General features: G+C 34.0%; 1 pseudogene; it reads left to right on the top strand.

Moving 5' to 3' along the window:
* The first annotated feature begins 352 nt into the window (after positions 1–352).
* On the top strand, positions 353–8,750 carry LOC117207246 (annotated as a pseudogene).
* Positions 8,751–11,658: the final 2,908 nt, after the last annotated feature.

Genomic DNA, 11,658 nt, shown 5'->3' with positions numbered 1-11,658 from the left:
CAATTAAATTTAAACTTCACATATACATATTATGTATACAGTATACTACAATATATTGAATGTAAAAGAAAATTGTTGAATGTTAAAAATATTTTTACAAAATTTTCTATATTTCAGAAACTCTAAGAATCGAAAAAATAAATACTCGATAGTACGATAGTAACGTCTTATGTTCTGTTAGACACTGCTCAAGTTTTAGCAGATTGTTCCATTGTTTCTCCTGTAAAGAATTTGATGCAAAGTAGGGAAGGCTGAAGCACGTGCCAGTTCTTCGTTAGCTTCGCTTGTTCGTCGTCATTTCAAACTCGGATGATAGGCCACAGGGATCAAAGGATCAAAAGATTAAAGGACAATGATCTCGGGTAGATCGAAGGATGCGCCGCCGCAACAGATACAACCTGCGTTTATAGCTGACCAGGAGGAAGAAGAAAGAAAGGAAGAGCCGAGAGAAGCAGGTTGCCAGGCCAGTGCGCTGGTGTAGGCCAGTGGGTACGACCTGTATGTATAGCTATCGCGGACAGCGGACCCGCATGATCAAAATGAAGAAATGGTGCGAGAGGGAAAAGGAAGAAGGAACAGCGCTAAAGAGACTCGGTTGCATCGATCGGCAGTACTAACCCAGTGAACGTGACATCCAACAACTGCTGAAGCATGCAATGTCCGTGCTGTTCAAGTTTTCGCTACTTTTTATCGAAGACCGGTCTAGCGACGTCTAGCGTTAGTCTACTGCTCTCGTGAATTTTCCCCTTTCTTATACTATCAACTTGTGACATAGCGAGACGTAGATGAGAAATACAATGATGAAACATCTGTACAACTTTGTTAAAAGTTTGTTTCAAGCAATTTTTTGTTTGATCGACCATGATATGATTAACATATCCGTACTTCGCTCATAATCCGCCTACACGCAGCTTTATTTACATCGTTGCATGGAAACTTGTTAAGATATTCAATTATTCCGACCAATCTTGAATTATGAATGAAATCCTAAATTTTTAGGAGAAAACTGTCGCAATACAAATAGTATATGAATTCATGCACATTTTTAGATTTTTGTCTGTTTGCCGCTATAGTATTTACGTATCGTATATACGTATTTTTAAGTGCCGCACATTGCGATACATAAATGAAACAAATGTCGAGGACGAAAATAGGGTGACGCAGATTGGCGCCCTGTTCTGATTACGTCTAACATCACCTGCCCCCCTGCAGGTGGTTGCCTATCCCACGATATGCGAGTATTTATCCTCGTCCCTGGTCGATAACCGACCATCGACCAGCCGCTCAACTACCCCTTCCAAGATAATGTCGATACGTACACCCCCGTAATCATTTTCAGCACCCTTTGATCGTCGACGATAGTCTTGTTTCCGCCCTCGGAACGAAACTGTAAGGGATTTTGCCTGTTTTGACTGTAAATGATCGAAATATGTATAATACACATTTTAACTCATTGTTAGTAATTAAATATTTAAGATGTACACAAAACACATCGAGACTCATTTTAACTTTTCTATATAACACAATTTTGTTATTAATAATAAAACTAGTAATTTCATTTTTATTTGGCTGCCGTTTTACCTTTAGAAAATTAAACTATTTTTATTGCAGTTAATAAAAAATTGTTTAGACGACTTGTATTTTAATTACATTTACATCGTTTCTATATCATTATATTAAGGAATGTAGTTTTAGGAAGAGAATATTAAAAGAGTATGTTTTTTGGATAAAAAGATTTATTTAATAATAAACATATTCCTTATAAATTTAAACATAGATAAAAATATAGATTAAATATAGATTAGGTTTAAACATAAAAATTTGCTTACCTTCATGAATGAATAATACCCGATACTTTAGTATGATAAATCAAATTTTACAGTAAAAATCTTCGTATAATAGTAGATTTCATGTAACAACAGATTTCAAAATTCATATAAAAGCAGATTTGGCACGTTACAGGACGGAAATAGCCAAACGTCGCATCGATCCAACTATAGTAAGTTCTTGATTATCGGGAAACTAGTATCAATTTAGTTTGTTTGATCTGTTTTTATCACTGACCACAGTTATGCTAACGTCCAACCGTATGCCAGAACATATTTTTTTCTACCCACCCTCGCTTTCCTGACAATCACTTATACGGGAGTTCGCACCTGGCCACCCCCGCACGCGCTTATACCTTTGACAAGCTTACCTGGTTCTATGCATACTCATACATGTGTTCAGTATCGTTTCTATGATATTTTTCTGCTATAAATTTGTTAACTAATCAAACATGAATTTCAGTTAATCAACGTCATTTAAAGCGCAGTAATTATACTTCTCCGCAGTAAAATACTACTGCTATACTATACAGATGTATAATAAGAAAAGAAATATCGCACATATAAATTTTTAAGGGTTAATTTGCAATCTTATGTAGGCATCTTTATGTTCAAAAAATGTTTAATATTAGCTAAAATACTAACTAAAAGATGGCAAAGATATTAATGAAATAACGCGGCGATTGAAACATTATTTATTAACCCCAGTCATACTTTTTATAACAAATGCTTTGTAAAAGCAAAAGGTATTCAAGACGCTTCTGTATAAACACCAAGAGGAGTCACTTCATATGGAAGGATACATAAACACAGCTAACGACTGTCACGTCTCGAGTAACACAATGACGAATACTTCAAACTGTCTCAGTCGTACCATAATAGCTACTTAAATGATATATGCGTTTGATACATTCAGTTCGTCCATTCGTAAAGAATTCATCAAGGTTTGTGCAGATCCGTGACCAGACAGATATGGTACAGGGCAAAAAGAACGAACCAGCGTCGAATGAAACCGCTGAATTTAACGTTCAATACGTCCATAAACGGCTTGATACGCGTCTACGTGCATACAGGCTAGTAGTATGAAGAGAAAGAACGTTGACTACCACAATTGCTACTTTCAAAGAAAAAATTCAAAGTAACGATCGAGGCAGATGTCAGCATCCATACGTGAATTTGTTTCCACACCTACGACCCTTTTCTCGAATACAGATAACGCATAATCGTCAATAATGCTTCCATTCGAGCCTTCAACCCTTTTCTCAATTCGTTCTGAACCACAGGAAAACAGCCTCTGGAAATGTGGAATCATCCCTTTCTTTGGTACACACAGCCTGCCGATGCAGAGTTATTTGAATAAGACATTTAGATGATCGGGCAGCTGCACAGCTAGTTCGGGATTTTTTTCGAGTTTTCCAGAGATTTTTGCATGGTGCAGATGATGCGGGCACGCGACCACCCCTTCCTCGACCTTTCCTCTGTCCCCCGCCTGTCTCTCCTCAACCACTCGTACCCGCAGATATCCTTTCGAAAACTGTCTGCCGTGAGTTACGAGGATCTCGATTCACGAGGAGAAAGGCTTCTCGCTAAGGGGAAAAAGAGACGAAGAGTAACAGATGCCAGGTTTTCCCGATTGTACATGAAGAACGCGCTACCACCAACTGTGTACACGTCAAAACAGTATAATTCCGTATTCTGTCTGCCTTTTTCACCAGATCCGCTACCTTTCGTACTTTATTCTTGCGTGTTAATTTCCAGATAATTCTCGTAGAAATATTTTCTTCCAGTCAATCCTTTTATCAATGATGTAGATACAATAACACTGCAACAATTTGTATTATAGGAATAATTTGTTTTGATATTATGGTTATTGTATAAATAATCTTAATATGCAGGATGTTTGTCAGTCATCTCCGGTAAAACTTTGTTAGTATCTTCTAGGAATGTAAATAAAGAAAAAGATGTTATATATAAATATAGATGGTTTGAAATTTTATTAAAGAATTATAATAGAAAGTGTAATATATTTTCACTAAGATCATTTCATTTCACGCTACTATACTTCATCTATACTTGTGTCTGAAAGTACAAGAGTCAGTTACGTGAAACAAAATTGAAATGAATAATTAACTGATACAATGAAATAGTTCATCTATTGAGATAGAAGAAAACCGGAACGAGTTTCGTAGAATAATAAATATGTATCATGCTTTACCGCTGTCAGAAACTTAACAAGAACTACTTGTCGACAGAAATAGTCAACATCTTGAAATGAGATATTAATTATCCTGTACATTAAAAATGAAGCGATTACTTATATTGAAAGCAAGCTGTGTGTATGTCTATGTAACATTTCTTTTTATTTATATTTATAAAACATATTCGCAAAGTTTAGACGAATCGAACTGGGAAATCTATATAAATCTTTTTGACTCCTGTGTATAGATGTATACATTTATATAATTTATATTTATATCGATATATTGGTACGCGAGAAAAGTAATTGTGTTTTCGTCTTTTATTATAGAACTAGTAAAAATATGTTAATACTTATATTTCTATATTATGTTTTACCTTAATAGTTTTTCTCTGAAACAAAGATCAAGCACGATGAATTGAGACATAGTTACAAAACTGTTAAAAATTCATGCAGATAATTCCAGGAATATATCGTTATCGTGTTTTCGTGTCGCTGATCATTATGCATTCGGTGATTCACATTTGGAATGCACATGGTAAACGCCCCTGTTTTCTTGTTCCTAACGTATAAAATAGTAAACGATGTAATGATATCGTAACGAGGTATTTTATTCCCACGCATTTTGGGTTGCGTGGCACAATCTGGCACGCATAAAAGCCTACCCTCGATCGTTGTCCACTAATGTAGGTACCCTTTCAATGAGAAAAAACTCCCTTAAATCGCGTTTGCATGGAACCGCGTCGCGTAATTACCGACTCTCAGAGAACCTGGCAATAACAACAACAACGGCATCGATTCACAGCGACATCGCCTACGCCATATGGTGCTTTCTCGCAAAGGAACGTAACGGTTTCCACGTGTAACATTCGTGGTTCTCCCATAGCCAAGAATTCACGAACGAGATCCTACGATTTCCTGAGAGTAAAAAGGGGGGAAGAGATCAATTATATCTATTATTAATTAAAATAAATTACTTTTTAGTTGAACAAAGGACGTTTAAATTACCATCAAGTATTACGATGGAAAATAAGTAGTTAGATAAAATATTAACAGAATTATGTATAAACGGAACCCAACAGATCCACGGTTTGAATTCTAAAGAAATTTCTAAAAGAATACGAATTTTTAAAACAATTTTGTAAATGGAATGGAGAAGTGGTATTATCTTCCACTCTCAAAATTAGTGTACTAATCATTCATCTTCTGAATTTTTAAGAATATTTAAGATATTCAAGAAAATTAGCGATATCTTCTGCTCTCACAATTAATATATTAATTTATCTTACGAATTACGAACGACGAACTCAATTTTATTTTTATATTACATGGCATTTTCCTCTTTTTTTTTCTACAACGATTGATGTCGTATTCTGATTTTATCTGCCTTCAAGAATCTGCTGATTATATACATTTCATGACACTGTATAGATGTATATATAAGAAATTTCAGTGACCGTCGAAGTAACTCTACTCTAAAACCGCCCTTTTCCATCATCTCGTACTTGTAGGCCTAAATTACACGTTCATGTAATTGCTACCTCCAAAGTGGAATTCTTATCCTCATTAGCTATGCAAACGTTAATGATAAGGACTGCGAAATAAAAAATTTCTTACGTATGAGGTTACTATGTAAGTAAGTTTCAATCTTTCTTAATAACCATTTAATATAATTAAAACAGCCCAGAAAAAAATTAAACAAATACCATGAATCAACACATTTAATGTTAATGCTTATAACTTATACCTCAAAAAATTTAAATATAAATGTATTTAAATATAAAATTTAAATTAACTTCTGGGGTTGATAATATTAATTAAATATTATTAGGTTGCTATACATAAATTGTTAATTTCGTAAATATATAAAATAATCCAGATTTTGACTGAAAATGCTGTCAAATAATATTTATCAAGATATCAATTCAAAATTTGTAGCATGCCGAGCATAGTATGATGATTGTTTCGTTAATTCTTTTCGCTAATCATAAGGAGGCAGATTATGTAATAAAGCGAATCATGAATGATCCTCGAAGAATTTCAATGCAATTTTATAAAACTTTTAACACTGACCTAATACAGTTAATTTTGCTGGCAACATTACTACAAATTTTTGGAAGGTTACATTAACAAGAGAAATTTAGGTTGGAAATACAGATTCCAAGAAAAAATGATCGGTAATGATTTTAATTGTAATAATCGTAACTTTGATCTACAATGGTCAAAATGTATTGAATCTGTTGAAATATATGTAATGTAATTAATATCAATTCCAAGAAAGCCATAAATGAAAAGTTTTATTAAGAATTCGATCATTCGATTTGCAATGATTTAATATGTATAATGAATACTACAGCAGTATAATGGTACCCAGATAAATTGCAATACTAATACTATTTAATTAATTATATTACAGCACAGTACATAATATTATGAAAACAAACTGAAAGATAATCGTAACAGAAAGGTGATACCATAGAGAAAGCACAGAAGAGAACAAGCAAAGCAAAAAGAAAACATTAAGTTCGTTGTCCTTACACTCATGCTCGCGATGTTACCTAGGAGAAGCGTAGGTATCTATAAAGGGTAGGAAAGACAAGACTATAAACAGCGCCTGACCGCCAGCCACATGTCATCAAGATACCTACACGTGTGAAGAAATGCGAAATGCATTGCCTATTGGCTGGTGAGAGCAAAGAATAATAGGTGGTCACCAGAGACGAAGAGCCAGCGATGTTTTTAGCAGCGAAGGTGCTGCATGTGAAAGGTGCTCTGAGGCGAATACTGGTACGAACGAAAGGAAAAAGAAGACGAGCGAGGTAAGTACCTATTGGGTAACATTTATGCCGTTTACGATCTTTCTGGCGCGAAGAAGAGACGAAAGGCACGCTACAAAGGGAAAAAACAGTGTCGAAAAAGGCTAGCTTGGCACGAGAGTAAAACCGTTGCGGTTCATAGCAGATTTTATGGCGTAACCTGTATACTACGCAGCTATTATTATCTATCCCGACGATAGCGATTGGCTGTCTTCTAATTTTAATAGATACTCACTCCTCATTTTGGATAGTTTTAATGATAGCTAACACAGTTGCGGTCGGAAGCTCGGCTAGGCGCAAACCGGCGAAACGCGTTCACCTATTGTGACGTACCACCACGAAATTAGCACACCTTCGAACGATTCATCGAGATATTTTTTCCACTGCGGTTTGACCTCCAAATTCAACGTAGATATACTGCCACTTTTCCTTTATGAACGAATTTAATTATTACATGTGACTTATTCAACCTTTCATGATCGAGGTTAACAGGAAAATATGACTACAGTATGACTACTATATAAAGACAGACAACGATACTCGTGTATTTAGTTATCTCTCAGTTATTGTTCATTTTTTAAACATTCATTTTCCATACGAACAAAGTAAAGATTTATATGATTATTAATCTTGTAAAACGCGAGCACAATGTAGAACTCAGATATTATATGTCATGCAGCAAAATGTTACATTATGTACTACATATTGTTAACACGAAGCATATCCCTGTAAATGAATTTTAATTAAAAATTCCATTACTGTTGTTGTTGTAAATGTATTTCATTATTGTCAAGGAATTTATTTAAGACCCATTATTTTCTAATTTCGAAAATTGTTAACTTTCATTTACATTACATATTTGCTATTACGTACTTACATAATCAAGTAATTTAAGCATATACAGTTACTCACATTAATATTCAGACACCCTTTAAAGCAGAATAACGTTTTTAAGATTAAAACAGGTGACCTGAGTATTGTTTAAAAAATTAGAAGACTTAGTTTACTAGACGTATAAAAAAGGTTTTGATTGATTACAATTGCTGGAAATTGCGAAAAGGAAAAAGAAAAGATCGCTTTTCATAACCTCTACATCTGGGCCTATAATGAAAATTTAAACAACATATTTTAAAGATTTGTGCCAGTTACATATCTACAGACTGAAAATTTCATCGAAATCGATTAACTCGTTGCTATGAACTACAAACGGTTAAAAATGATGAAAATCGAGGTTTTTCACGACGATCTGGCACTTTTTGAGTAATAAATGTAAAGATTTATGCAATTTTCGATGCCTGTCGCTTGTTATCACATGAACTGATTTCGATAAAGGAAAATAATGAAAAAAAAAAGGATATTTATGTATATCGTTATCTATTATATATCGTATATTGTCGCATTATATTACTATTACATACTACTTTGTGTTAATAGTATGAGTCATTGCATGTTAAGCAGTCTGCATGCATGAAATAACTAAAGTTCGATTTCACGGCAATAACACTTCCGCCACCTGCGTTTATTCGGATTATTCACAAATGATGAATTAAGTGGAATAACTGCTACGATTTCACGAAGAAGCACATTCAATGATCATATCCTTTCTTCGTGAAAATAATCGTATGCCGAACGGTTAGATAAAAGAACATGGACACGTTTTGTACTTGTAGAATTTATTTCGCGATCGATTCGATGCCTGAAGAAACAATGCGAAAGTTCGGCATCAGATGGCAGAGCCGCCGAACCAGACGATCGTGGACCATCTGGTGGTCCACCCTGGCATACGGCAAGCATCCGATGTATAAGCGTACGAAAAAAGTCCAAAACCCGATACTCTGGATATAAGCCTAAAGGAATTTTAAGATAACTAAGGCGGGCATGAGGGAGACAGCTGTATAGGATAATCCCGATTAAAGCAAATGAAAACAGTGTAGATCTGTCAATAAACAGTACGAAATCATTTACCTCCTTTGAAATTACGTTCAGATTCTAATCCCATTACTCTGATCTCGTCCTCGAATAATTTGTTGATCCTAATTAAAACGATTCCGTTAGGAAATATCTATCGCCGATCTTTATGTTGGTACTGCAATCACTGCTTTCAAATTTTCAAACCACGGTGAGAAACTACAACCGAACTTAAATATTAATTTATGATATTGCTAGTAATAACCTACGTAATATGCATTTTATTAAATAAACGAAGACATTCAGATAATACAACTTTCGAAACGAGTTTTCAATTCTACTACAAACCTTTATAAGTTATATTTTAAATATCCAAATTCATTATAATAAATATGAACAGTTATTATTAACTTTGAAGTAGATAATAACTATACATAAAAAAATTAGAACAACCCATTTTAACATATTGGCTGTAAGATATTACGTTTCACTAAAAACATTTTAAATATATGTTAAAGCAGTATTCTATTAATATTTGAAGAGGTTTAGACAATACTTGAAACATTTGTTGCCGAATTACAATTTCCAATTATATTATATCTTATTTACATTTGGAAGAATTAAAATCGATTTATTTGAAATTAATTTGTCTTCATTAACTTTTACTTTCATGGTGGTAGAAATATTTGGTTAAAATATGACTTGATTAATAGGTTAATGGTTATCGTTACTAAAACCTAGATACAAAAGGTATCCTGAAGAATTAACAACGAAGAAACAATCGCAGAAGGTAGAGAAAAATTATGACGAGCGATCACAAAAAATATTAAACGAGATATTTAGGTCAGAGTTGCGCAGTGCACCAATGCAATTTCAAGCTCGGATAGCCGTGAGGTAGCAGGAGAGCGCGATCGCTTTGTTTTTCAGGGTGCGACGGGGGCAAAATAAGACGGTTAACTAAATATAAGACGAAATGCTGACCGAGTCACGTCTGCAACAAGGCACGTGCAGCACGCGTGCTTCGACTTCGTGCACCGACAAAAGAAACTCATGCGTACAACCAACCTCTCGAACCAGACTCGTATGCATACTTACGAAAATATAATTCTGTTTACCAGTGTCAAGGACGATCGGTAAACGATTCTTCATTGTCCTTGAACCGAGATTTGCAGCAAATAGTCATATATAAACATCTGATTACTTGAAACTACGACATGTAAATACATAAAATGGCTCATCCGGTACATGACAATTTAATTATCTCCATCATCGTTGGAGGAGCAAAGCAATGAACAAGACAGAAGACTAAAGGTGGAGAGTGAAATGAGGTACGAAAGTAATTTGTTCGAAACGTCATTTTTGGTTGAAGTAATTAAGATGATTTATTATTTTTGTCAAATGAAGTTGCATACCACGATTCTACGGAGAGTTCAATGATATTCAAAATTATATATTGTTAAAATAATGTATTTTAATACACGTTCACAATAATTATGCGCGCACATCTATTTGTCATTGAAAAATATTATTAACATTATTCTAATATTAATATACGTATTCTATATAATTATGTATCTGTATTTGTATTTATATAATATATTATGTGATTATGTATATTGTTATTTATGCTTTAAAATAATTGCCTGTTTAATTTTACGTACTTTAGTAATAACTTACTTTGCAGTATTACGATATACGCATTCACGCGAATAGATCTACATAGCTTATTTACCTTACAAAATGATCTTTCACATGATCAGCTATGTCTACTAGGAAAATGTGTAAATTATCTATATATAAATATATACTACTACTACTTTGCTATTACTCTGTATATATTATCTGTAAGTTCAGAAGTCTCGTAGACTCCACCTCGGGTTTTACGTTCCAAATATGATGCCTCGGCAATGAAAGGTTAATTTCGATAAATGAAAAATGGAAACTCTCTAAAAGACTTGCAGTGACTACTATTTCAGTTTGCATTATTCGCTTATCGTTTATCGTTGTCAGATGGTAACTTATTTATGGAATATTACTTAAAAATAACAATATCTTATTGTTATCTTCTAAAAATATATATCAATTGAGAACTATCAATTCTAACTTTTTTGAAGTCAATGATCAATCAGTGAGAAGGGTTAACAACGAACAAAGACAATTGTTTTGTCTCGATTAAGCATCGGTTTCCCCCCTCCTCCCTTTTTTCGTAGTTCTTCTTTGTCTGCTGTGGCGGCACGTACCCTAGTTTTGGTGAAGTGATTTACAAGTCACTCCGGCGTGAAGGCAGGTGACCGTGCCGCTCGAATGCTACTTAAGTACTTGCACGAGTCACGGACACAGCCACGACTTCACCAGGAAACGCGTGCCTTTGTCGGTAATAATTTTGATATCCACCATTTGGATCGGAATATTTAACATATTATGAAAATCAGGTGAATGTTGTGGAAACGGAACATGAAGCGATAATATGTCTACTAAAATGACATCTAGGCTACCAACAAATTTCGATATAAGAGAAAATCCAAAGTTCAAAATGAAACGAGAGAAATTGAGCTTTGATTCATTAAGATTACGAATGTAATGAAAATTTATAACACGTTATGTTTCACGTTTTCACAAAAATAACAGTTTCATAAAAAAATGCGGCTGCTGAATGTTAGTGTATAGTTTTGGAATGTTTGAATGAATTTAGGTTGCATGCAGCATAAATAAAAATATGCATTGGTATGTTACCTTTCCCTTATTCGCGTAATTAAAGACCTGCATTTAATAAAGCAAAAATTAAATAATAAAATTAAAAGCGTAGCCACGTGTGGTATATCTTTTGCTGTTTGTATTATAAGTAAAATATTTCTTCGGTTTTAAAATAGTTCAATTTAAACAGAATTTAAGAGAAATAGGTTTGTGCGCA

This window comes from Bombus bifarius, unplaced genomic scaffold (genome assembly GCF_011952205.1).
Source record: "Bombus bifarius isolate JDL3187 unplaced genomic scaffold, Bbif_JDL3187 scf7180000008026, whole genome shotgun sequence".
Classification (NCBI taxonomy): Eukaryota; Metazoa; Arthropoda; class Insecta; order Hymenoptera; family Apidae; genus Bombus; species Bombus bifarius.
This window is presented reverse-complemented; position numbering and strand designations above follow the sequence as displayed.